The sequence below is a fragment of the Mauremys mutica genome, chromosome 7, assembly GCF_020497125.1.
Source record: "Mauremys mutica isolate MM-2020 ecotype Southern chromosome 7, ASM2049712v1, whole genome shotgun sequence".
Taxonomy (NCBI): Eukaryota; Metazoa; Chordata; order Testudines; family Geoemydidae; genus Mauremys; species Mauremys mutica.
Window position 1 is genome coordinate 88,145,648 of NC_059078.1, and position 27,357 is coordinate 88,173,004.

Consider the following 27,357-nt stretch of genomic DNA (forward strand, 5'->3'; position numbering starts at 1 on the left):
TCTTGGAAGCACAATTAATGTTGATGCTCAATCCCTCTAAGGAGGTGAACGCAAGTATTGGGAAGGCAAGTGGTGCTTTTTTGTTACTGGCAAATATTTGAAAAAACAAGGAGATTCACACAAGAACCAAGACAAAGTTAGTGTTATTGTGATACCCACATTTTTGTTATATGCTTCTGAAAATCGGCATATGCTAGATATCCCCAACAGGAAACTTAACGTATTCCATCGGAGATGCTTGTGGAGAATACTTGGTGTGTGTTGATGGGATGAGTTAACTAATGCTGGTGTATTACAAAGGACTAACCAAAATATTGTAGATATAATAATTTGAGAAGGAAGGCGGAAGTGGTTTGGAGATGTGGTATGATGTCAAAAAACAAATTCCTAGACAAGTCCTTAGTGGAAGATAGAAACAATGGGGAAAACAAATTACATATAAGAAAACCATTGAGAAAAATGTAACTGTCATGGAAACAGACTACAAAGAAGCAAGAACTGTGGCATTAGAGAGAGAGAAAGGTGGAAACACAGAGTTGTCTCATGTCACAAGGCACAGAAGCACCTAATCTAATCAAATCTGCATGACCACTGTTAGTCGTTCACTTACTCAGAATGTATGATTGGTCACTTAACTCACTTGTTTATATTTCCTTATTCGATGACCTAAGTGTTTAAAAATAGAAGTCTGTTAATATCCATAAACTGTGATTAAATTGTAATGTTTGAATCTACTGTGCAAATATTTCAAAGCACATTTCACAATGGTGGTGAGAACCACAAAAAGTCTCAGGAAAAAAGGCTGTTTGAATATATGTGAATAGAATGGATCTCAAACAGCCTCAAAGTAAATTGTCAGTTTGCATTCAAAAGAATCATAGAATCATAGGACTGGAAGGAACCTTGAGATGTCATCTAGTCCAGCCCCCTGCATTCATGGTAGGACTAAGTATTGTCTAGACCATCCCTGACAGGTATTTGTCTAACCTGCTCTTAAAAATCTCCGATGATGGAGATTTCACACTCTCCCTAGGCAATTTATTCCAGTGCTTAACCACCCTGACAGTTATGAAGTTTTTCCTAATGTCCAACCAAAACCGCCCTTGCTGCAATTTAAGCCCTTTGCTTCTTGTGCTATCCTCAGAGGTTAAGAAGAACAATTCTTCTCCCTCCTCCTTGTAACAAACTTTTATGTACTTGAAAACTGTTATGTTCCCTTTCAGTGTTCTCTTTTCCCGACTAAACAAACACAATTTTTTCAATCCTCCATCATAGGTCATATTTTCTAGACCTTAATAATCATTTTTGTTGCTCTTCTCTGGACTTTCTCCAATTTGTCCACATCTTTCCTGAAATGTGGCACCCAGAATTGGACACAATACTCCAGCTTGTTGATTGCCACAGGCTCGCAGGGGCGAAAGAAAATGCAGGCCTGTTATTTACCAGGCTGCACGTGGCCATAGGCGCTGACTTACATGGGGCTCTGGGGCTTTAGCCCCATGAATAAATCCCAAGCAGGGGCTCTGCCCCACCAATCTCCCCTGCTTGGAGCGCGCCGCCGCCGCCAGGGCTGGAGAGCTTCCCCCCTCCCCTCCCCGCCCCGCCCGGCCCGGCCCCAGAGAGCTTAACTGCTTGAACGCAGGCAGCTGCGTCTGTGTGTCTCGACTGTACCATCTCCGAGTGAGGGGGAGGGGGAGGGGGAGGGGGAGGGGGGCCCACCGTGCTGGTGGCAGCCCTCTCCTCTACCCCACCCCGGAGGCTGGAGGCTTAAACGCAGGCATGTCTCTCTCCCTTGCCTTGCCTGTTGCCTCTGCTGCTGCCGTTGCTTGCTGGAGCACTGGCCGGAGTGGCCGGGGGAGGGGAGGGGGCTGTGCCATGCTTGGCAGCCCTCCTCTCCCCCTACCTGCAGGAGATGCAAAGGGCACTTCCGGCCAGGACTCAGAGACTGACCTCACCCACCTGAGCAGGTCCTGGGCTTCCGTGAGTGTTTGACCCTATGATTCCCCCCCCAGCCCCCACTCCTGCCCAATGCTGGGGAAGGGGCAGCCCCATGCCATCCCCTCCCACCGCCCCCCCCACTGAAGCTACGGTGAGGGGCTGCAGGCTGCAGCAGGGGTCAGGGAGGCAGGAAGCCATATGTGAAGGCAGTGCCCCTTCCCTCCAGCATCCACCCACCACAGGACAGATGGGGGAGGGGGATTCATAGACCTACCTGAGCAGCTGGGGCTTGGGTGAATTTTATGACACCCTGCTCCCCTGCCCCATAGCCATCACCATGCAGACCCCACTTCTGCCCCATGCTGGGCAAGGGGCAGCCCCATCCACAGTGAAGTTATGGTGAGGGGCAGCATGGAAGGCCACCTGTGATGGCAACCCCCCCCCCCCCCCCAGTACCCATCATAGGGGAGGGGAGTGAGCTTTCTGGACCTGAGGGGCCCTAGGAGCATGTGCAGTGACTGTGGTGCAGAGTGAGTGTGCTGTGGGGGCAGGGGGACAGAGGAGGGATCCCTCCCCTGGAGCTTGCTGCTGCCAGTGATGGTGATGGGGAGTCCTCTCTGGCCCTAGCCCTGGGGCAGCCTGTCTGCACCCCAAGTTCCTCATCCTCAGCCCTGCCTCATCCCAAAGCCTGCACCCCCAGCACCAAGCACGCTCCTGCACTGTGAACCCCTCATCCCCAGCCCCACCCTAGAACCCTCACCTGAGGGGAAAAACGTGCAACTTAAATTTGGTGGTCAGTTTGGAGTATCATTGTATTTAGCACAATATTTGATTATTTTACACCCTTCAAAGTATGTAACTGGTCGTATACAGGTGTTTTCTCTGAATACTGTCTGTGTGCCTCAGTTTCCCCAATGCATTTCTTAAGGCTCTAGATGGTGGGATAAGGGGGTGTGATTGTTGTAAAGCCCTAGAGGGCCAGTGTGATGCCGTCTGCACAGATATTTGCCTGGAGGCAGGGTTGCAGCCATTGATGGCCTGGGCCACCCCCCTGCAAGGTGCCAACTGAAGGTGTTGGAGAACAAAGAGATCAGGTGGCCTCCTAATGCCTGGAAAAGAGACAAAGGCCAGAGGAGGGAGTGTCAGTGCCTGTGCGGACTTCCGGGAAGCGCATGGTATGGAAGGGGATGCTGGGATGCTTTGGAACAACTCCATACAAAGCCAGTCAGGACTCTGGGGGAGCCTCCTGTCTGAGCATACTGTCTCCAGGGCAAGAAGCTTACACCTTCCTGGGTCTGACCTCGGAGCATTCAGCATGCCCTTCCACACCATGCACTTTCCGCAGCGAGTGTGCCCAGGCAGGTCCTGGGGCAACCAGAGGTCCCTGCACCCCAACTCCGCAGTCAGATGTGACTCTCAGCTAGCCGGTAAAACAGAAGGTTTATTAGATGACAGGGATACAGTCTAAAACAGAGCATGTAGGTACAGAAAACAGGACCCCTCAGTCAGGTCCATCTTGGGGGGTGGGGAGCCCAGACCCAAGTTCTGGGCCTCTCCCGATTTCCCCAGCCAGCTCCAAACTAACACTCCCTCATCTGGCCTTTGTGTCTCTTCCGGACAAGGAGGCCACCTGATCTCTTTGTCCCCAACACCGTCAGTTGGCACTTTGCAGGGGAAACTGAGGCACCCACAGAGTATTCAGAGAAAACATTAAGAACATTCCCACTTTGTCACAACAGGTGCAACAACATTTAATACTGTATATTGAAGCAGGCAAGTGCTGCTTCTGATTTTCCACTTTTAATTGACCCTTGTAATCTTGTGGTGCTGACGCATTGTAGCTTCATTTTATATCAGCTTACAGGGTGAGAAGGGGGGGGGGGACCACCATTTTGGGCCCCACCAAAAATTATACGAACCTGCCGCCTATGCACGTGGCAACAGACTATATTGGTAAGGGATGCAAGGAGAGTGTGGGTCACGATGCAAACTGCAGACACACACACACACACTAAACTTAATCAATTTAAAAGTTTTATTGGGGATAATTACAAGGGGTAAGGGAGCAGCGTATGATTAGCTAATAGAGTTAATGAAACTTAAAACACACAATGACTAAAATATCTATTAACAATATTTATAAACAAAGATGCAGCATTTAGTAATAACTGATACTTACAAATACAAACCAATGCATAACGACCGGCAAAGGTAGAAGCTCTGTTTGAAACACGTGAGCTGAGAGAGAGGCTTCGAGGTGATCAGGCTTGGTTACAGGTATACACAGGATACACGGGTATACACAGGATTCGTTTTTCTTTCTCCTCTCCCTGCCTGCACATGGCAGGCAGGCCATAAAGTACCCACAATGACATCATAGAAGTGTCATAGGGGACGGGGCCCAAAACCTGTTTGGGTTCGTTTCTGATTGGCACAAGCAAAGTTTACACCATGTAGGGGAGCAGATGCCTTAAAGTCTGGCTTCGCCCCCAAAAGGTGAGGAAATGCATTTTGTCTTAGAATGCGTTCAACACTGAATGACAAAAGAAGAGGCCAGGGCAATACCGGTATGGGCAAGTTCTATAGGATGCAGACAGGAACTCATCTCAACACAGCTGAGGCCTAATCAATGCAGAGTAGAGCAGAATAATTACTTCTTGTGTCTTGGTTACAACATTCCTGGCTAATACATCCCAGAATGATGTTTACTTCTTTTGCCTATTTGCACAGACTTTTTGCTGCATTCCCCTTGCTACTGAAGAGAACTGTCATCCTCAGCAATGTAAAATTTTGTGTAACCTTAAAATGTAAGATACTGACTTATCCTTAGAATTCAACAGTTTATGGAATAGATGGTTTTCAGGGTCTAGAAGTCACTATGGAGATGTACACAAGAGGAGACTTTTCTGGCTTGAGAGGCTGGTAAAGCAGGTTGAGGCACATGAGGCATAAATCCCAATCTGTACTGCCTCCTCCAGCTAGGAAACCTACTCTAACCCAAGTTTGCTTTCCATTGTGACCCATTTTCCCTGTGCTGCTAGTTCACAACACCTTCCTCAGACCAAGATCCATAGAAGGGAAGCAGTTCAATGTGAGAATTTAGGCCAAGAGGAGTAAAGAATCAGCATAGAGCCAACATTGCAGGGCAGCAGAGAGATGAACTAGTGGCAGAGAAAAGATAGCCAAGGAACACGCAGTAGGACAGAACTTTCAGATCCTCAATGTGGGGCTAAGGGAAGGCTAGGAAAGTTGGAGGAGCCTCATTTGATAGGGGAATGAGAGGGTAGAAGATCAGAGGACAGAGACATCCGCCCACTGTGGGGGAAGGAGAGGAAAACCAGGACTAAAAAGTTTACTCAATTCCAGTTTCTCAGCAAAGAGTCCTAGGGCTAGCTTATTCCTAATTAGTCCTTATGAAAAAAGTCTTGTAGAATTTAGTAGAAAGTTCCAACCTATCCGAGAATTTTATAGGATGGCTCAAAGACCTACAGAAAGAGTACTGCTGTCCATTAACTTGTACAGCTTTTCAGAGACGCTCTATAGAATACTGTTGGTTTTATCCCTGTTAAATTCAAATTCAATAGCTTCCCTAAGGGAGTGCTGTATGTGTCAAAGACTTGATTCAGTTACATAAAGGGATAAGGGAATTACATTATATAGAACTAGTGTACAGGGAGATAGGAGAAGCAGTTTTGTGTGGCTCCAGATTTATTTAAGAATGGCCTGAATTTGTAGATAAGGCTGATTAGAAAGTTGGACGAACATAGCAGAGGTGTGTGATGTCAAGCCCGTGGAACGTTTGGAGGCATTTTATAATGTTCTGTGATTAACTAGGATAACGTGGAGAGGAGGGGATGATTTCAAAATGAGTGTTAAGCCTCATGCTTAGATATTTGTCATGGTTTTCTCAAGACTGTTTCCCATGCACTTTTCTTGCTATTCTTATCTCTGTGTGTGTGTGTGTGTGTGTGTGCGCGTGTGTGTGTATGTGTGTGAGAGACAGCACATGTAATTATATGCACTGGAGTTTATGCAAAGGGATTACTTGCAATCAGTGTATACTGCAATTAGCAATCAGTATTGCTAAAGGCTTTAGTGTTTCTTTTTGTTAATACAGAATACTTTGCACATACTTTATTTCTAACATATTGGTATGCCTGAGCCTTATTTATTTATTTCATCTTTGTAAAATGTGCCTAATGCAGGGTTCTGGGCAAATGCACAAACAACAATGCAAAGCAGTGTCTCCACAAAATTCTCTGTTCTTTCTTCCCCAACCCAGCAGCTCGCCCTTCCTCACTAAAAAAGCCTGGTAGAACAAAGGGGCCTAGCTGAATGACCTGATTATCAATAGACTTGGGCTGTGCTGAAACAAGGTGAGGAAAAGAATTCCACAGCTGAGGACCCTCACCTTGCCTCCAACTCCCTCATGATTAAACTGGGGGAATGATATCCTTGGTATCACACAAGGAGAAAGATGGTTTATACGGGCCAGATTTTGTAAAGTATTTAGGCACTTAAAAATGCAGATGGGTGCCTAGTGGGGTTTTCAAAAGTGCCTAGGCTCTGAACTCCCTTTGATTTCACAATCTCCCACAGTAATGGAGGGCCATATAAAGACCATTTCAACCTCCATACATCTTTACATCAGAACCACACAAGATTTTTGGCACTCACAAGATCTCTCAAGCAAATATGTCCACCCTCTATTTCCTTCAGCAACAGAATTAGATATTGCTACAGAAGATGGTGTTAGACGGTATCTGCATTGCACAATCTTAAATTAGCATTTAAAAAGATAATTATCTTTTAATCTGTTGTACATGGGTTACTTAGACCATGAGTTACCTGCTGTGTTCCTATTGTCCAGATGTGCCTAAGAGCAGGCAAAGTATAATACACTGTTGCAACTAATGTTCTGGCTTGCACCTCTGGCTAAATCTAAAGATTTTTCTGAGAACTTTTACATGCTGGATGCTAAGCAGTTTAAACTGCTGTTTAGAATGCTCTCTCTTTGGAGTTTCTTATTTATGTTTAATAAAAATTAACTATTTTGTTAAGGATATCCCAAGCGGGTGCCTTGTGAGTCTTCAATGCACAACCAAATGAACTTGCAACACGAGACTCGGCTACTGCCTTATCAACAAGGATGCTTACTACATGCAGCACTTCTATACATCCTCACTTCAGAGACTGGCACCAAAGACACTGGCACAGTTTCTCTCACAACCAACACCTGTGACAGCTAAACATGAATCAGTGGAGAGGATGGATACTGATGGAGTCAATGGCAAGAGGAGGGTACTTGGGGCATTTCCAACACTGCTACCAGTTATAAGAATGAGCAGCAGCAGGTGGTACAAGGATTTGCCATGCCAGAACAGGTCATTTTCTATTTATCCATCTGGCATCCTGTCTCCAAGAAAGGCCAACATCACATACTTCAAAACCTGTCCACCTAACCGTGATACTAGACCACTGTGGGGGAAATGTCATCCTAATCCCAGATGGTGATCAGTTGATATCTAGAAGCATGAGGATTGATAGCCCCTCATTTTATCCAAGCCAGGGTAATGCAGAAGTTATTCATATCCATATAAATGTCTCATTCATTTTTGAAGCTTACTTAGCTGTTTTCAGCACGGTCATGGAGATTATGGACACAGATTCCTTTGTCCATTATTACAAATCCTTTTTACAGCTTCTTTGGATTCATCCCTGGCATGAGTGTGAGATGCTCCATTTGTTTTGGCAAGAACATTTTTGAAATTTATATATATAATTATATAGGTAACCTTTCTGACATATTTTAAACTATCAAAGCTAAAGCAACCTACACATTAAAAATGATTAATAATACGCTAAATGACTGTGCTTCTGTGTCTCCTTGCTTGTTAAGTATGTCGTCTGGTATGTCCCTGGCTGTTCTCACATCCCTAAGTCACAAGCATTCAGTCAACTATCGGAAATGAATTTGAGGTGGTCTCAGAAGAACTCCACGTGTGCAAGTACATGTCCCTGTGACAAAAGCCTCGATCCCAATCGGTGCTATTTGTGGGTAGTCTCAACAGAAAGGTCAAGACTTGAGTGGATCTGGAGATGAAAGTAACTTTCAACCATGAAAGAGCAAAACTGAGGCAAGGATTGCTAGAGTGTGAGAACTTGTACAGAATTGAATAGCGAGGGTGAGGCAAGTTTGTACTGCTGCTGCTTGTGCTGTACTGATTTTGTAGATAAATGTAGGACGCCCTTCAGACTCTGTCTATTTGGCATCTTTTCCCAACACTAAACACTCACATAACAGGCCCAATCTTCAGCAATGACTTCAGTGGAGCTACGACAATTTAAATTACCTGAGGATCTGCCCCAATATTTTTTTTAATGCCACAGTGAATAGGGACACTCAAGCACAGCTGGATACATGCATTACATTTGTTGGGTTCGTTCTTGTCGCTCAGGTCAGAAATTAGTGAATGCTACTAAATTATCTGAGTCACACTGCAAAGTTTGAGTATTCACTTCAGAGGAAACTTTTTCTTTCCCCAATAATCTTTCCTCCTTCCTCAGTTTCTGTCTCTTTCTTTTGTTTTTCCCTGGCCAGTAGGAATTGAAATAAGCCCCATGCCTAATTACCAGCCTCAGCAGCAGCTCAGGGGATGATGAAGAGATGAAGGTGGAATCTAAAGTGACAGGAGACAGATGAGACCACGCTTCAATGGAATTTAGGTTAAGAGAGGTGCCCGTTTTTTCCGCCATGCAGTCTGTCTCCACAGAATTGTCTTGGAATCCCTACGGGAGTCTAATGGACCTCTTTACCTCACTCACTGAGCAGGAACTAGTTTCACCTGCTGTCAAGGCACCCACTCCCCATATTATTGTGGGGAATAACATCTGTCAGGAAATACATCAAGCCCTTTGGGATAATTCCAGTCACATGGAAGCTCCTCTTTTCTCCAGAGAACGACAGTGAGCGTTTAGAAGCAAAAACCCCTTGTGGGTAGTATTGCTGAGAAATTCAGTTGTACTACCTACATGATCGTTTGCACAGTGTTATCCATTATGCCCTGCATTGAGTCTAAGCCTCACAAAGTTTGCATTTTGCCCAAAGACAGTAAAATCATTCATAGCCAAGCCTGAATTGACCTTCAGTCATAAACGACTGTATGCTAACAGCCCAGGAGAGACACAGGTAGCCTCTTCATTATTCTGTTGACAAAGTTACTGCGTATTAACTGTGTATAGATTAGATGCAGAAAATGTTACCAAACCTCTTTGGAAAAACAGAAAAATTCAACAACTAAAATCTGTTATTTGGATCAGAAGAAAATGCAGGATAGGAAAGCTGAGTGGAAGTAAAAGGGATGAACCAGGGAAAGCTGACTAGAAGGAGCTATATCTCTTAAGAAAAAGGAACTGGATTTCCATGCCCATTTGGAGTGGACGCTGGGTGCAGCAAAACCTGAACTAGATTTCTCTCTTCACCCAGAATGGATTCTCAGTGTATTTCCTAGGAGAAGGGAAAGCCTGAACTAGCTTTCTGTTGCTCCCTGGAATGGACTTTACAAACACATCAGGTGCTCTAACAATTTTGCTGGTACAGATTGTAACTACCATAGTTATTTCTACCTTCCAACTCAAAGTGTGGGTTACAGGGTAATTATAACTTTTGGATCTATGAAGAGTAATTACTATGTACAGTAATCTCTGAGGAACACGTAATGACAGAGTATGGGCAACCTCAAGTTGTCTAAATTACGTTTAGATAAGCATCGCAAAGATTCTTGTTTACCTAAACCTCTTTGGTCTAAACACTGGTCTTCAACAGTGAAAAGTGGCTTTCTCCCATGTTGATAGTGCTTCCAGATCCCCAAATCTTTCTTGTGGTATTTTTATGCTCCTACATCCAGTCCTGGCTCAGCCCAGAAAGTACATGAAAATGAATACGAGCCTGTTCCAAAGTCTACTGCAGTCAATGGGAGTTTTTCAAAGCAGATTCACTGATCCTTAATATAACCAAATATGCAGATTACCAAGTAAAGACATAACATTTGCAATCACTAAAATAAACTGTATTATTCCAGGAATGTTTGGATCAGGAGCTAGATTAAAGGCCTGATTCTCCTGTCACTTACACCAAGTTTACATTGGTATATCTTGATTGACTTCAGCAGAGTTGCTTCTGATTTATACCAGTTTTAGTCAGAGGAGAATCAGGCCCCAGAGTCAGTGGGAGCAATTTGGAGCTAAATCAAAGCCCACTTGGGTCCATTACCAGGGTGAGTGATCCAGATCATAGGGAACCCAGACATTAGTGGTTCATATCAGTATGCTGAAACTGGGATATATTGAAATTAGATATTTTTGAATTTCCCAACCAGCCAGTCAGATATTATATTTTTCCTGGGTCCAAACCTTTCCATTAGGATCCAGCCCTCTGGTCATCTGAAATAAATGATACACATTTTTGAGCTTCCCCAGTTTTTGGAATGCCTGCTGGAAACTGGATGGTGTCACTGAATTCATCTTCACTTGAAACATTGGCCTTAATTTATGGAGATTCCACCCATTGGTTACTCTAAGGTTTTTGACAGTCTCAGTGAAGTCACTCCAGTCTACATTCTGGGTCCCATCTTTGTCCTGAAGCAAATCACAGCCTCATCTCCAAGGGTACGTCTTCACTACCCGCCGTATCGGCGGGTAGCAATCGATTTCTCGGGGATCGATATATCGCGTCTCATCTAGACGCAATATATCGATCCCCGAACGCGCTCATGTCGACTCCATAACTCCACCAACGTGAACGGTGGTAGCGGAGTCGACATGGGGAGCCGCGGACGTCGATCCCGCGCCGTGAGGACGGTAAGTAATTCGATATCAGATACTTCGACTTCAGCTACGTTATTCACGTAGCTGAAGTTGCGTATCTTAGATCGATTTCCCCCCATAGTGTAGACCTGCCCCAAGACAGGTCACCACTCAGGCTAACTACCCCAGGACCAATCCCATTTAATGGCTACACTGAGTGCAGATTTACCCTTTCATGCAGGAGGTGGTGACAACCTTACAAGTAGAGCTGGCAGCCTAAGCACAGCCAGAGAGGCGAGGAGGGTGTGGGAAACACTAGGATTCCCATGTGCCTGGCAATCAGTTGCTCCATAAAGCTATTAAAAGGATTGGAGGACATCATGATGCCATAAAGTTAGGCAATTTCCTTGATCTTCTAATGCCATGGGAAATCATTTACTGGGCAACCTTTTTGATAAAATCTCTTTAAAATACACATAAGTATATGAATCATCAAAGTCTGTCCCACAGGGAATCTGCAAACACGGATGTAAGTACGCACTGAATGTATGCACTGCAAGAGTGGTCTAATTTCTAACCACGTGCCAGCCTTCATGTTTGTGTCCTTCCAAAGTGGAATTGGGAGGTTCTGGTCATAGATGGGAACATCACAGATGCCTCTGGTGTTTTTTGCTCTGTTACCTACAGGGAGTAGGTGGACCCCTGGATTCAGAACCTGGCTGATGAGAGGAGGAGGAAAGGATTTTTGTAAATGTAAGGGCTAGATTATGCACCCAGGCAGAGCTAGGCACAGGTGGGGAATGGCATAATCAGTTGCCACCTTTCTGGCATGCCATCTCTTCCACCTTGTGCTCTTGCACAGAGGTCTGGCAAAATCATGGTCCTGGTGCAGAAGAGCTAGCAGAATCTAGTGCAGACTGTGGTGCTAGATTCCTCAGAGGGCTAGGGAAGGACTATGTCTGAACCCCTAGTCTGCACCCAGCCACCACAGCACAGCCTGTAAATCAGTAGAGGCCACTAAGGCCCATGCTCTCCTAGAGTTCTCAGAGGCACTGGTCCAGATCCTCACATGGTGAAAATCAGCATAGCACCATTAAATCCAACGGCACTACACTACTGTACCCCAGCCAAGGAACTGTCTACCTGCCTCAGGCATAATGCCGCCAAGACCAGTCACCAGTGAACAATCTTCCCTCCTACAACTCAGGCAATGGCTTCGAGCCAAAGTCTTGCCCTAAATATATTTTAAAGGCTGCCCATAAAGTCTGTCTTTGATTGATCTTTAAACCATTTTTTTAAAGTATATATCTTCACAAAAGCTTCGCAATTCATCCTTACCTGAAATGAAACAGGCTTTTATTTCCTTCTGGTTCCCACTCATAATTTTGGCCAAAAATATACCTGCAATAAAAAATCCATAAGTATGTGTGATACTGTGGACAGCCCTTCATTGTGCCCTTCTGCACAGGGGAACTTGACGGTATCAATGATAAATGTCTAAAAGTGGGTCGAAATTGAATGCTCATTAAAGTGAGGGATGGGAAGCAGTGGTTAGCACCAAACACACGGTGAACGACTGTGTGGAAACTTCCCTAACTAACACAGCCTGATAACATACCTCAGTACTTCGCTGTAGCAACCTTAATTACAGTATTTTATTACCAAGCCCTACAACACAAGTCTTTCAACACACCTCAATTCAGAAATGCAGTGCTCTGTGTTATTTCAGTAATGAACCCAAATATATCTTTACCTATATACCTCAGTGCTATGTCGCACTACCCTTTTCTGTTCCAGCCCTGAGCCTTACATAAGTCTGTCAATACACATAAAGTTCGACTGCACTCGGAGAGAGTCCTCTGAGAATGTCAACCTCTATTTGTGAAAAAAACCATCAGAAACATGAACCTGTTCTTGCCACTGCATTTGAATTGAATGGCTCTAGTGTTGAAGTGTGATGGGGTATCCACCCCACACAAGGCCTGAAGGGGTAAATTGGGCCAATTAACCAATAGGCTGCTTTACCTGGAGGAAAGCCAGGGCATGCTAGAGCCTAATTGTCTGATGAAGTCCAGTGGGGTCGGGGTGGGGAGGAAGCTGGTAGCAGGGGGCTTCAGGGAAGTAGTCTGCTGTCAGTCCCTGGGAGTAGGGAGGTGTGTCTGAGGCTATTGCATTCTGTACTCTGTAGTTATTCCCTGGAGGAGGGAGTTTGAGCTGATACACCCAGAGAGGAGGGGAACCAGAAGCTGTAGGAAGGGGTCCAGGGAAGGAGCAACAGGATCTGAGAGAAGCACAGCTGCCAGATATAGGTCCCCTGGACTGGAACCCAGAGTAGTGGGCTGGCCCAGGTTCCCCTACCAGCCACTAGGGAAATGGCATCATCAGGGCAGTGTTGGAGAAGACTGCCTGAGACCGTTCTTGCAGAAGGACTTTGGTACCCCCGAAAGGGGAAGCTACATAGTGACTGAGGGCTGAGTCACAAAGAGGAGGCTGCAGTTCCTGGAACTAAAAAGGGGCTGCAGAGAGAGGAAGAGACAAAGTGATGAAGTGTGACCACTGGAAGAGGTATCAGCATGGCACAGCTAATCCTCAGAACTGCGAGGAGGCGGGGCCATCCAGCAGTGAGTAGAGACTCCCATCACAGGAAGACATACATGAATGCAACAAAATACAATACAATGTAAAAGTGCAGTGTGATGGTGCTCTTCCCCAATTATTCCCTGGGTTCTTTTATGGGTATTGTGACAAATGTGGAAATGTTGGTGATATTTTTTATGATTGCTAGGCACATCTGAGTTTCCCTCTGTGTGTTATACTCAGTAGATAGCAGTACAAAGGGAAGGAACAAGTTGTTTGACTCACACAGATGCCTGGTTGGAGACCAGAGTCATTCAGAAACTGAACAGAGCCTACGCACGTGAATGGAGGATCAGACGAAACCCCAAAAGCCAGGATAGTCACACCTAGCGACAAACAGCCAAGAGGAGGAGATTCCTCCCACCTCTCTGCAGGGAAGCAGAGCAAAGGCCCTGAGCTGGAGGTCAAAGGGCAAAGGTGTCAGGTTGACTGTGTTAAGTGCTGAGCTCTCAAAGACACGGGACTCTGATTTGGGACTACAACAAAGAAATAGCAAAAGGAAGCGACGATGGTTCTTACAGGATCGTGGCTCAACAGTGCCCTGGAGTTGGCTAGTCTGTGCTTTGCCTTAGCTTCTCTATGCTGACCGAACAACTTTCAAATTCTGTATGCCAGGAGACTAATCAATTGTTATCTTATTTTGAAAAGGCTGCCTGGTGTCACTGCACAGACGCTTACTGAGAGCATTGCTCCCCGAAAGGATAAAGAGCAAGCCTCCTGTCAGAGTCTGGCTTGGTGGGACTCGTTGCAGGGAGCCACAGAGGGAGATGGATTGCTGGCTCCGAAGCCCAGTTCCAGAGTCGTGAAGGCCACAGGCCTGCTCCTGTGGAACTGTGAGGATCCTTGGGGTCCAGCACACTAACACAGTCAACTCTCAAGGGCCTGGTTATAGGTTAGGGCATAGGCTAGATTTTGTGAATCTGTGACAGGTATTTATTACCCCTTGAAAAGAGCACCAAACTTAAACTCCTTGGGCCTGAGGCTCATATATATATATATATATATGTTGCAGCATTTACTCCCTCAGGAGCTAATTTCCCAGGAATGCGAGGCACAGTTATAATAGTGGTCAGTTCAAATGGCCAAATCCAGCTCTCACTCATGTTGGTGAAAATGTCAAATCAAGGAGACTAAAAGTCACATGCATCTGACGAAGTGGGTATTCACCCACGAAAGCTCATTCTCCAAAACATCTGTTAGTCTATAAGGTGCCACAGGACTCTTTGCTGCTTTTACAGATCCAGACTAACACAGCTACCCTCTGATACTTGTCAAGTCAATGGAATTAATTGGATTTACACAGGAGTAGGAATGAAGAGTTCGGCTGACAGTCCATAAAGACTTGCAACAGTATCACAGGAGTGTTCTGGTGGCCTTGAATTTCTGGTTGTACCCATGCCGAGGTGTATTCTAATAGAGCCATACCTTTCTGTGTGCATGTTTGTCATTCCTATTACTGATTTACTGCCACTGGTTCTTCATCATATTAGGGAAAGAGTGTTGTCCAATGAATAGAGAATGGGATTGAGTGTTGTAATTCCTTGGTTCTTTTATTTTGGGATTTGCCACTGATCTGCTGCGATCTTGGGCAACTTATTTAACATCTCTGTACTTTGATTTGCCCATCACTGCTGGATTAATAATTACCTATCTCACAGAGACATTGAGAGGCTTAATTATGGTATGTCTATACTACCCGCTGGATCGGCGGGTAGTGTTCGATGTATCGGGGATCGATTTATCGCATCTCATCTAGACGCGATAAATTGATCCACTAATCGATGCCCATACTCCACCTTGGTAGGAGGAGTAAGCGCAATCGACGGGGGTGCTGCGGCAGTCGACTCACCGCCGTGAGGACAGCCAGGTAAGTTGAACTAAGATACTTTGACTTCAGCTACGCAAATAGGCTAGATGAAGTTGTGTATCTTAGTTCGAACCCCCCCACTAGTGCAGCCCAGGCCTTAGTTATCATATGTAAACTGGTATGAGGTCCTCAGATGAAAGATGCAAAATATTTGAGAAGAGACTAATTACAAAGCCCAGGACATCCCAGTGTCCTCTTTCCAGACTGAGCTCCTCTTCAGTCTAGTGTCCAAAATCCAGGTTTGGAAAATGTTGGTTTGCCCCTCGCATTCTCCACTTGTGGCACCGAAGACGTTAAAGCAGCAAGACTCCTACTAAGGGAACATTTCCTGCTTTGTGCCAGCTTTCTGAAATCCAGCACAAATATGCTGCTAATGACATCTTTCAGAAATGTAATTAGCCCTCATTCACGGTGAGGTGCATTAGGGAGGATTCAGAGACTCAGAGGAGTGGGCTCCACTGGGTGAACACACAGGCTTATGCTTTGAACAGCATTGGGGGCGGGGGGAAGGACAAGGTTCTAATATTACTTAATTACCCCCAAGACATCAGTGGATGTAATTGAGCTTGGAGGGCTAAATGAAGGCTGCATGTGTGATACTGGCAGAGTCTGATGCATTTATAATCACATCACTTTGCAAGGCAAAGTGGGCCCTCGCAGGAGGGGGAAGAAAACGGCCCAGGGAAGAGTCATAAGCCCCCTGAGGATACCCAAGACAACTGTGGCATTTGGGTTCTTTGAGGAAGACATCCCTCTGTCCACCTTGAGTTTTGCAACTACAGCTTGACAAATGAGGAATGTGGAAGCAGGAGACAAATCTGGGTTAAGGCACCAATATCAGATTAAAGTTCAGCAAACCGAGTGTGATATAGGTGATAATGGAGCACAGACCAGATGGAAAATAAAGTAGCTGCTATACTGCTAGCCTCAGAAAATATCTAGATAGCTGGGAGTGAGGATCACACCCAACCGCCATGCGGTAATATAATTCCCAAAAATACTACTGCCATCACAAGGCAAGAATTGCATCAGCATGTTTCCAGGAGCAGCAGGTTTGTATAATTTTTGGTGGTGCCCAGAACAGGTCCAAGTCCCGCCCCCTCACACACACCTGCCTTGTAAGCCATATACAGTCACTCCTCACTTAAAGTCGTCCTGGTTAATGTTGTTTTATTGCTATGTTGCTAATCAATTAGAGCAGTGGCTCTCAAACTTTTTTTTTCACGGACCACTTGAAAATTGCTGAGGGTGTTGGTGGACCACTTAATGATCTTTCCAAATGCTGTTTGTACCGTTAGCTACCCAGGGCCATCCTTAGGCATACGCAGCATACGCAGCTGCCTAAGGCACCATGAAATTTGGGACACCAAATTTCATGGTGCCGTAGGCAGCTGCATGCTGCATAGGCAGCAGCACCAGCCCCGCAATCAGCCCTATCCCCTGGCCACCCCCCCTCTCCACGGGCTGCACCCACTGCAAGGGGCAGGTCCATCTCTAGGAGGGGTGGGGCCCCAGAAAACTCCCTCCACCCCACCTCTTACCCTTCCCCCCGTTCTGCCCCCATTCCACCTCTTCCCCCAGTGACTCCGCACTCACTAGCAGTGGCAGGAAATGGAGAAGCCCATCCCCAGCCCGCCCTACTCTGCCAGCTCCCAGCCACGGTGCTCCGCTTCCTGCTGCCGGTGAGTGCGGGGAGGTTGGGGAAAGGATCGTCCCCCACACTTGCCGGTGGCAGGAAGTGGAGCGATGCAGCCCCAGCCCACTCTGCTTCCCTTGCCCTGGCCCCAGCCGTGTCGCATAGGGGGTGGGGTAGGGAAAGGTTCCTCCCCGAGTCGCCGGCAGCAGGAAGCGGAGCCCCACAGCTGGGAGCTGGCAGAGTAGAGCTGGCTGGGGCCACGTCGCTCCACTTCCCGCCTCTGGTGAGTCAGGGGGGAACCTTTCCCTAACCTCACTCCACTCCCCCACCCCCCAGCAACATGGCTGGGGCCAGGACAAGGGAAGTGGAGTGGCTGGGGCTGCATCGCTCCGCTTCCCGCCACTGGCGAGTGCGGGGGGTGTCCTTTCACCAACCTCTCCGCACTCACTAGAGCGCCGTGGCTAGGCGCTGGCGGAGTAGAGTGGGCTGGAGCCGGGCTGCTCCGCTTCCTGCTGCTGCCAGTGAGTGCGGGGGGAGGGGGATCCCTTCCCCCAAGCCCTGTTCCCCAAGCGACATGGCTGGGGCGGGGCAAGGGAAGCGTAGCAGGCTGCTCCTGGCCCCCTGCTAATCCCCTGGGCCACTCTGGGCCTGTGGGGCCCCCAAAAGTGCCCTGCCACAGCTCCTGCCTCCTAGACTCTGAGGGGGGGAGGCCTGGGGCCCCACACAGCCACCCCCATGGGGGGCTGTGTAGGGCACCCAAATGGCTAGGGATGGTCCTGTAGCTAACTATTGTAAAGCGCTTTGGATAAAAGTGCTATATTAAAAAAAATCTTTAATAATAATAATTAATTTTTTTGTTCTACACATAAAAACAGACAACTCATAATTTAATATTAACCTTTCTAATGCAATGGATGTGCCCTCTCTCCCCTGCCACGGCAGTCCCCGAGCTGGGACTGGGGAGAAGGGGGGGTTCTCTCCCTTTCTCCCCCACCACAGCAGCCCCTGAGCTCGGGCTGGAAAGGAGCTGAAGCTGGGAAGGAAGGTGGTCTCTCCCCAGCAGTCACAGCCCTGGAGCCTCTTTCTCTGGCCACCATAGCCCTGCATGTCCCAAATTCCCCCCATCTCCTCTTATTACCCCACTGCCCCCTCCCACCTACCCCCATTCCCCCAAGGCCACCACCTCACCTTACATGTGCGTCTTCTCCAGGGTCCAGGCACCTAATTAGTGGAGCCATGCCTGCGTGGCTCCACTAATTAGGTGGGTGGCCCTTCATGCTCTCATGTGCAGCTGCCCAGGAGTGCACCTATCCGCGGACCACCTGAATGGAGCTCATGGACCACTGGTGGTCCGTGGACCACAGTCTGAGAACCTCTGAATTAGAGAACGTGCTTGTTTAAAGTTGCACTATGGTCCCTAATAGTGGTGTTTGGCAGCCACCTACTTTGTCCACTGCTTGCAGAAAGAGCAGCCCATTGGAGCGCTAGTGGTGGGGGCTCAGAACCAGGGTGGGCGACAGCCCCCCTATCAGCTCCCCTAAGTTCCCTGTGCAGCTGACACCCAGCAGACTATCAGTTGCTGGGCAGTTCAGGTGTCCCTCCCACCCACTGCTGTGTGCTGCTCCTGCCCTCTGCCTTGGAGCTGCTCCCCTGAACCTCCTGCTTGCTGTGCAGGGGAGGAGGGGGGAAAGGGGTGCTGTTGTCAGGGTGTCCCCCTCCCCCGTTCCTGCCCTTCCATCTCCACAGAGCAGGGGGGACACAACAGGGCTCAGAATGGAGGGAGTGTGTCTCTGTCTCTATCTGCCATGCTGTCTTCCTCCCTCCCCCCTCCATTCATGCTGCATTAACAACGTGTTAACCCTTGAGGGCTCAACTGAGTGCTAGTTCATCATTTAGCAGTAGGGCATTCCCGGGGAAATATCCCACCCCCGCCCCTTTCCCCACCCCTTGCCCTGCCCCAACTCCACCCCATCCCTGCCTGTGGCCCCACCCCCATTCCAACCCCATCCCCAAAGTTCCCACCCTAACTCCGCCCCCTCCCTGCCCCTATTGGATCCCTTCCCCAAATCCCCACCCTGGCCTCGCCTCTTCCCCCAGAGCGCTGCATTCCCCCTCCTCCCGCCTCCCGCCCTGCCCCATGAATCAGTTGTTTTGCGGTGCAAATGCTGGGAGGGATGGGGGGAGAAGCAGGACGCAGTGGTGCGCTCGTGGAGGAGGCGGAGGTGAGCTGGAGCAGGGGGGCGGGGCCACAGGGAGCTGCTGGTGGGTGCTGAGCACCCACCAGTTTTTTTCTGTGGGTGCTCCAGCCCCAGAGCACCCATGGAGTTGGCACCTATGACCACCTCAACCAAGCTTCACAATCATCATTGCTGTGTACAGTATTAAATTGTTTGTTCAAAATTATACTGTGTGTATATATATATAAAATATAGTCTTTTGTCTGTCAAAAAAAAATTCCCTGGAACCTAACCTCCCTATTTATATTAATTCTTATGGGGAGCCCCCTCCACTTCCCGCCTACACCACACTCACCTCGCACCACTGTCACTGCACATGCCCTCAGGGCCCCTCTCAGGTACAGGAAGCCCCCTTGTCTCCCCTGCAGGGAAGGGGGGGACTGCCATCACATGTGCACCTCCTCCCCTACTGCTGCCCCTCACTGTAGCCTCATGGGGGTGGGGCTGCCCCTTGTCCAGCATGGGGCAGGAACAGTGACTGCGGGCGGGGGGGAGGGCAGGGAGCTGTGCTGGTGGAGGATCCCGCTGGAAAATGAAAGGGTCTGAGGCAGAAGGGCAGGCTCAGGGTCAGTCTGCCCTGGCAGTAGTAGATAGGGGGCACTAGGACCCCACGGCGGCAGTTGATGCAGGGAGACAGTATCCAGCTGCAAGCTCTGCTTCAGCACCCTGGGGAGGCGCGAGGGGACAGCAAGTGGAGGCTGGGGGACACTCGGGGGAGGCACACAGGGGCGGCAGGCAGGGCCAGGAGAGAGACCCGGCCCTGGACATTGGTTGAGCCAGGTTGGTTGAACTCAACCAAACATTGGTTGAACTCGGCGCCCCTGTGTATTTCTGATGCTGATGCCTATAAGGCATGGAATTTATGGGACTGTAACAACCCAATATGGCTACCAATAAAAGCTACCTCACAGAAATGGTGTGAGATTCCTTAATTAATGTTTATAAAGGGCTTTGAGCTCCTCACATGAAAGGTGCTATTAGAAGAACTAAGTATTGCCCCCTAAAATTAGAGGGTAATGATACTTGGTAGATCTAGAAGGAATTACCAACCATGAGACCAGCAGTTAGAGTGACTGAAACCTTCATGCACTTGCATACACATGGTGGGATATTCAGACATGCCTAAGTGACTTAGCACTAGTCATTTAGGAGCTTCGTCTGGTTGCCTGTATTCTGAGAGTCAAAACCAAATACTCTTGCACAATCATTTGCTTCTTTCCTTAATTTTTTGTAAAGACCTATTTGGGTTGTGGTGGGCCGCCTTGGAAGTATGATATAAAAGACTGATCCACTGAGCCATTTCAGTGTTCAATCCAGATTACATTTGGGGGGCATCTCCAGGTGTTTGAGCATGAACAGGAATCTGAGTGCAACCTGGCCTGCTGCTGTACTGCTATGAATCTCTGAATGCTGTGGGGGGTGGGGAGAATCTTCACTGTGGAACAAAGTCTATGAGGATTTAATGACATAATACCCATTAACATTGGGCTCATGTTGCTAAAACCCAGCACTTAAAATCATTCCTTATATCCACAGTATCAAAAGACCAAAGCATACTCACAGAGCCATTCTAGCCTTGATTTATATACTATACAGAAGGAGACATTAAACTCCAAATGGTTTATGGTAATTAACTCTCATTTAAATATTATAATGGTAACTATTGCTTCCAGTTTTACTCAGCCTGGGAGGGATGGGAGATTTTAAAAGGTTAGTATATTTTCCTGTCTCTCTTGGTCTTCCCATGAAAGTTTTGTTTTAGGCTGTCCCAGAATGAGGATGTTTAATGTCTTAATTGTTTCAGTTCTAATAATTGCTGTGAACCGTCACCACAGGAGAGAAGGTTTTTAAAAAAAAATAATGGGAAAATCTGCCTGTGGCACTGATGTATTAGCTGAATACTGCTCCGTTCGGCCTGTTTAAGCCCCACAATGGGTGACAAATAGCTATTAACACAGAGCTCCTTGTCACTGGAGAAATGAACACTTTGGAGGCCAGACAGCCTTAGGTGTGAACAAAATACATTATTTTTACCAATTAATCTTCTTTTTCTCATTTTTCATGAAGCTCTAAGGGCTCAGAGCCCTATAGTGTGGGCAGTGCAGAGCTGCATTGCCCCAGGAAGCATGAGGAAGCATTCTGTAGCTCCTGCTGTGCAAAGGCAGTGAACCGTTTACTACATCCCTTCATGGCGTGCCATTGGCTCCCCTCTGTTGCCAACCAACTCAGCCAGCTTGTGCAAAGGAGAGGGGGGATAGAATCATTGCCTCACTTCTTCCCAGTCTTTTGGGGTATTGGGTCCCCTGGGAAGTATAGAAGGAGAAGTTGCTATACTGCCATCCCGTACCCACCAACCCAAATGAACAGCTTGCAAGTGTGCTCCAACATGGGGATGAAAGGCTTATTTCCTCCTCCTGCACATCTGTGTAATGGCCAACTATGTTACTTCTGCCTTCCCTTTGGTTGGATTCCATTGTGTGTGCACACAAAGTGTTTAATAATCTCCACAGCAGCCTGTGTGTGTACATAGTATATGAAGTTATGCATTTGTGTAAATCTGTGTGTGAAGTGCATAATATGCACTGCAGGTGGCAGTATTTACATGTCAGGGCCACCATCTTGGCCTGCATACCAAGGATCTGCTGAGCTTGAGCTAAAGAGCCAGTCTCTGTAGCTGGGACTGTAACAGACTCACATCCCATGTGGCTCAGGCACAGAGGGAGATGTGTAACACACTGACCAAGGGTTAAATACCACACACACCATTCACAACTACATCTGGGTATGTGCAGAGCTCTGCATACATACTGTGTGTGTGCAATTTATTTGCTTGTGAATTTATGTTAGCTTGTGTGTGTGTGTGTGTGTGTGTGTGTGTGTGTGTATCTGTGTTTCTCTAGGTGTACTTATTTGCTCTTGTGTATGGACTTTGCACGCCATGTGTGTGTTGAGAATATGCAATTTGAATGAGAGCAGTTTATAATAATATACAGGACCTTTCATCCTGAAGGATCCTAAAGTGTTATCAGAATATGAACTTAATCTGGTGTTTGCTATGGTCCCTTTAATCTGGCTAAGCCAATACAAAGGGATCATATAGCTAGTAGATAACTTTATGCTGGAGAAATTCCCCAGTGGGTATCCCTGGATGACAAAGAGCCAGTGTAGCAACTCTACTCCATCTGCACCAGCTTCCTCAGCACAGGGTGCATGGCCTGGGAAAACGAGGCATAGCTGTGTTCCAGCAATTCCTGGATGCTCCAGTGGCCCAAGAGTGGCCCAAAGCAGCCCCAGGGCAACCCCAGAATAGATGTGCTACAAAGATAAACCATAGTTCGCCCCTCCCTTTCAGGTTCTGGCTGCAGCGAAGCTCTGCCAGCATGAGACTCGAGCCCTACCTATTTCATGTTATCCATCTCTAAAATGTAGATGGGATCAATATTACGTATATCATTGTTCAGAGGGAAGTGAAAATAATACAATACATCCAATTGAAATGACAGGATGAGTTGTATGTGCACAGAATGGAAATACCGAAGTTGAAGTTTAACTTGACCCATAGCCTGACAACACTTCTCTCATGCCCTGGGATAAAGGCCACAAGTGATTAGGACACTTACATCTCATCTGGAAGAATTTGAAGTGATTCCTCTGGGTCGGGCATCCAAAACCAACTTCCCCTCCCACTATATTCCTGGACAAGCAGAGAAACTGTCAGGGGACCCTGAAAACGTGGCTGTACTCCCTATGGCATGCTTCCTACTAACAACATAGCATTCAAAACCAGCACAGGAGGCTTACTGTTTAGATCATGTGTGGCTTCTTCACTGCATGGCAATGGTCTCACTCAGGCCTTTCAGTTTCATTTTGTTGCTTCGCTCTGTCATAATTTTAGCACATATGGTTTTCCGCAAAGGGATCAAGTGACTCCTACGTACGCATGAAAGAACTGCAGCCATTCTAATCCCTTGATGAGAGCCTGTGAGATTTGTGTTTGCATAAAAAAAATTAAAGACTTTCTACTCCAACAGCTCACCCAAAATATGCATACTAAATAGAATGCTACCTAAAAAGTTGAGCATAATCTTCATCAGAAAGTAGCAATCACTGAATACATCATGAACAATGACACCGGGGAGGGCATTGTTCTTCTTCTGCCCGACAGACCATGCTGAAACACCTGTTTCTTATCTTGAAACCGTTTGTAACTGTCATCACTGAAATCAGTGCTGAAAAAGTGTCATTAAGTCAAGTTATCCCAATTATCCACCTGTTGAGAAAAACATCCAGGAAAAATAGAGGCAAAGGTAGACCTTATTTAGCACATGTGTACATCAAGAATATTCTTATCCATTTGTCCACTGGAAAATTGCTTGCCATGAGGGAAAACCCCCACTACATGCTCGGTACTCTCTTAAATGTTCCCTCCTGGTACAAACATCTTCCAGCTGACACTAAAGACACAGCTGGGTGGCTATAGGCAATTATTAACTGATGAAGTATAGACACTGACACTTTCAATTAATTTTTTTCCTTCTCCTCCCGCAGCTACAACAGCGCAGATCCAACAGAATACTAGCACCTGATTTCTGTCTTCTCCAGCACTGGCACCTCCAGAGGCAGTCTAACAAAATGTAAATGTTGATGGCGCTTAGGGTGACTAGCAGGGATTTTGTTTTGTTTTTTTAATGAAACAAGAGAGACCCACCCATCCCAAAATAGCCTGGTGGTTTGGGCAATTATATGGGATGTGGGAGACATGGGTTCAGGTCTCTGCTCCAAATGAAGCAGAACAGGAATTTGATAGCTTCCTGCACTGTAGCAGATTGCTTTTCACCCCCAGCCCTGCAGGACACACATTGCCCGTCTGAAGACTTTATCCTCCTTACTTAAGCACAGAACAAGCTTGGTTCAGTGTCCGTACTACTTTGGTACATTCCTGTCTTCTGACACCCCCGCTCCTTCCCCCCCCCCCACACACACATTTCTTTCCCTCCTTCACACTCATGTCTTAGACACACATTGCCCTGAAACAATCCAGAAAATCCCCCCTCTCCCTCACTTAGGCAACCACACTAGAGGAATTATGTCCCTCAGATGACCTTGAAGTAGGTATGAAATCCTGAAACTTCAGGAGGCTGAAACATTGCGAAAGGAAAACATTCTGTTCTCTGCTGCATTTCAAGTTTTCCTGATCACCAGAGTAGTGATCTTGCAAGCAGGAGTTAATCCATTAGTGTGTCTAGTGGGAATATGTGTGTGGTCTCAAGGTCAAGTCTAACATGAGAAAATGGGGAAACAAACAGTGAATATTAGCCGATATCCACAGATCAAGGTAATGCTTTTTTTTCAGTAGCCAATAGCTTCTTTATTTAAAAATTTCTCCCCTCATACCCAGCACAATGCGCTCTTTTAACTGAGAATGACAGTGTATCCTTGCCAAGTTTCAGATGTCAGGCATTCTGCCTCTGCCCCGGGTCAAAAAATTGTGGTAAGAATGTTTTTAAACGAGGAAAAGGATGGTTTCCAGTCTCTCTATCACCAAACTCAAGAACAGTCCAAAACATTGTTGAAGCTAGCAACACAGAAACACACCTCCAGAGACAAAGAATGGAAAGTTTCATCCCCAAAAGGTAAATCCTGTTGTAAAGTGAACATCTGATTTATAATTGGAACTACTTTGCAACTTTAACTGTAGTAGATGTAGAGTGACCACTGTAGTAATTTTCAATGAGTTCTTTCTTTACAGATTTTACTACTAACTATTAACAATGAGACTAGTCCACACTTGTACAGCACCTTTCATCTAACGTTCTCACACAATCCCTGTGAAGTAAATAATACAAAGGGGTGCTAGTCCTTGTACAGTTAAGGCTGTAGCTAGCTTCTCGTTCTACACCCAGTTTTCATTTAGCCCTGCCATCCACAGCTTTACCAGAAACAGACTGATACAAGCACAGCTCATTCCAAGGTCAGATTTTTCTAGAAAGTCACACAGCTCACAGGAGCTTCACTTAAAAACTTCCATCCTTCACTTTTCATAGATTTGCAAAAAACTTCCTTGCTTCATCACATGCCCAAAACAGATTAATTTAGGGCTTGTCTACCCCAGGGATTTTAGTGCACAATGCAGCTAAACCAGTGCAAATCCCTAGTGAAGATGGGGCTGCATGGATGCAAACTAATTAGAGGCCATATGGCTTACCCCAGTTGAATGCACTCTTGTTTACACTAATGAAGTATGTCTATGAGCAGGGATTGTGCTAGTGCAACAACTCCACTGTAGACAAGGCCATGGAAACATCAATTTTCACTCCTGCAGGTGTGACTAATGAGTATAAATCCCTTTGATAGGTTTTGAGAGCTGCATTATAGGGACTGTGGAACTTTTGAAGGTGTTACCATGAGAATCCAAAACTTGTGTATATTTTGACGTGTAAACGTGTGTATTGAACACATACACAAACACAGCAGTTTCATAGTTTGATAGAACATGCATTAGGACTGGTCAAAAATCATTTGTCTAAATTGATGTCCTATGGAAAATTAGGTTTTGACACAATGATTTTTTTTTCCATAAAACATATCTACTTCCTATGGAAAATTTTGAGCTTCCATTGACAAGTTTTGAGCCCCAAACTCCCAGTTTTTGACCATTTTCCACATGCATCAATCTGATGCACACTTTGTCAAGAGTGCATGGCCCCATGGATGCTTTGCAAAATGTGCAGAGCACAGATGCAGACAGCTACACTGGAGGAAATGCATGGCTAGGAAGCACATCTGTCCAGTGGGAATTGTCTGGGAAGAGTAAAAGAAAGAAAGTCACAAAGGGTTTGGTATGAGAAATAGGAGGGAAGAAGCGACAAGTAGAGGTTGAAGGATGTCTAGGAAAGAAGGAGTCCATGCCTGAGCAACTTGCAATGGTCTTTAGGGGCTCCTGTCTCTCAGAAATTCATAAGCCTAAGAGAAAATCTTTGTTAGTCTAGAGTTAAAAATGAAAGAATCTGTCACTTTCTTAATTTAAAAAAACTTTAAGAGAACATAGGACTTTGTAGTTTTCTCAGAAAACAAAAATGTTAGAAAGCCTTGAAATTGCACATTAGGGTTCCACTTTTCAGAAACACACAAACCATTCATGCAGGTAATGTAACCCAAACAACCCTAACTCTGCCTCATATAGCACCATTCTATGAACAACCAGAAGCTCTGAGAGAGTCTTATCTATCCGCAAACACACCCCTAGGAAAAAGGCCTGCAGAATGTTACAGGAAATCAACCAATAGGCTTCTATAGAAATTAAACTGGGATCTAGAGAAATTATTCTAAGAAATAATTCTATTTAATAGAGAACGTTTTTTTAATATGCCATCCTATAGAATTTAATACAAAATACATACCTCAATTATAGAATTCTATAGGTTGATCTAAACATTCCATAGAAAATATATCACTATTAAATTATAAAAGGCTTTCTCAAAAAAGTTTCATAAAAGATCACTGAAACGTTCACACACTTTTTTTTTTTTTTTAGCAGCCCTGGCCCAACTTTTGAGTGCAAGTTGGCTCAATGTTAAGTAAAATGGGAGCCAAATTTATGGTTTTATATCAAAACAATGTAAAATTCACAGCAGTGAGATTTTTAGGGCTTGAAATTCAAAGCAAAACTCAAGGAATGAGAATCAAAGGAAACAGCCATGCACGCCTCTAAGGGGTAAATCCCCCAAGTTTTGCATAGTGCTATTGGTGACACCTACTGGTTCTCTGTGTATGGCTTACTTCTGTGATCTATTTTTCAGGACTTCCCACAAAACATCACTGCTGGGCTGAGGCTGCAAATCAGAACAACAAACAGTAGATGGACAGAAGGTTGTTCTTTAAAAAAGGAGTTACTGTTGTTAGTAAATATGTAGATTGCCAGAAAAAGCCCTTTCCATGGAATGTGTTCGGTCTTCCCCATGCTGTACTAACCTGCATCTCCTGTCTTATAGTCAGTCGCCTAGAACGGCGTTGTGCCCGTTACCACGGATTGAGGGCTGCGCCATAGCGAACTCCAACCAGATGGTCTGGACATGCCTGAGCTGAAGAAATATTTTGTAATAAAATGACTATCCCAGAATTAACTTTAAAAAAAGCACTTAATACCTGTATTGGAAAATGTGCCTTCATAGCAGCCAGTCTGCAGCAGCCGGGCCATGAACACTCATGCTCTCCACACACAAATACCACTGAAGGGT

At 46.2% G+C, this 27,357-nt stretch overlaps 1 long non-coding RNA gene across 2 annotated transcripts; it reads left to right on the forward strand.

Moving 5' to 3' along the window:
• Nucleotides 1-897: 897 nt before the first annotated feature.
• Nucleotides 898-27,357, forward strand: LOC123373823. Of its 2 annotated transcripts, none has more exons than XR_006580874.1 (5): nt 898-939; nt 23,669-23,754; nt 24,565-24,753; nt 26,920-26,989; nt 27,112-27,357. It is a non-coding gene; the product is annotated as an uncharacterized LOC123373823 (long non-coding RNA). The 2 variants fall into 2 exon arrangements; XR_006580875.1 differs by lacking the exon at nt 898-939 and adding an exon at nt 21,801-21,902.